Source organism: Trachymyrmex cornetzi, unplaced genomic scaffold, assembly GCF_001594075.2.
Source record: "Trachymyrmex cornetzi isolate Tcor2-1 unplaced genomic scaffold, Tcor1.1 scaffold321, whole genome shotgun sequence".
Lineage (NCBI taxonomy): Eukaryota > Metazoa > Arthropoda > Insecta > Hymenoptera > Formicidae > Trachymyrmex > Trachymyrmex cornetzi.
In genome coordinates this window covers 292,487-293,755 of record NW_017297908.1, presented here as the reverse complement: position 1 = coordinate 293,755, position 1,269 = coordinate 292,487, and positions in this window count along the sequence as shown.

Genomic DNA, 1,269 nt, shown 5'->3' with positions numbered 1-1,269 from the left:
ATCTAAGGCTACATTTTAAAATGTCTTCTCTGAGGAATATTTTATCGGTACAATATATAGATATGTTACGTGTACCATACATTTCAAGTAAAGTTTTCCTCGGAAATGACGTTTTGGAATGTAGCCTAAATATTTAATAACTTCGTTATTTTTCATATAACATCTAGCAAGTACTATCTCTTCCGAGAGTAGTTATGCAGTGATATAGCAGGAAAAAAATTAAAATTATGATCGATGGTCATAGACATTTTACTAGACAATGAATAAATCAAACATGTACATCTCCATATTCTATAAAATTTTGTCATTTTTTTTTTAAATTTACTTTTATTTGTGTTTTGTTTGTCATTAAAAGAATTTTCAAATAATTCAAAATATATATTAATAAGGCAATTAAAATGAGGAAAAATGAGTCATTGAACTAAGGCGAATATTCGAAAAATACTGAGATTGGAAAAATTTAAATAAAAGTTAAGAGATCGAAATTAACATAGGGTAGACCGGGGAGTAAAGGGCCACTTTTGACATTTTTTGCTATAAAATAAAGAATATTTAACTCACACAGATCGTGTTGATATTTTTCGAAACTAGAGTCCTTTGACTATAAAATACATGCAAGAAAGTATGCATATGTACCCTTCATTACAAAGATATCATAAATTTTACAGAGGAAGTCATTCGGCACTTTTTACCCCATTGTGGGGCAAGAAATTCCACATAATGGGGTAAAAAGTACCAATACTAATATATTACGTTTGAACTATTTTCAGAGATAAAAATAGGTATATACTAGAGAGTTTTTTTATTATAAGGTGGGTTTTTATTATTAAGAGGGTTTTGGTAACAAAATTATAATAGAAATATTTCAGTTTTAACAGAAAATTAAATTATTAATGTTTTCTTAACTTAAGACAAACTTTGAAAAGAAGAAACGACAGTAGCACTATATCGTGCTCGAAAAGAAATAAGATTAGTCTTTCCTCTTATACTTGATTTTTTAAATCATTTTGACCTTAATAAAAAATTAAATCAGTCTTCCAATAACGGATGATTATAACGAATTTGAAAAAATATTTGTTATAAAAAGATAATTAAACGATAAAATCATTCGTCATTATTATTACAGTAATATAGGCACGTCGAATAAGCCTAATTTCATCGAAATCCGAGATAAAAGTCGCATTCTGAATAATTTATCTGTATTTCTCGTAACGAACACCACTAATGCTAATTCTTCAATGAATCGATAATCGAAAGTAATCGGTAACG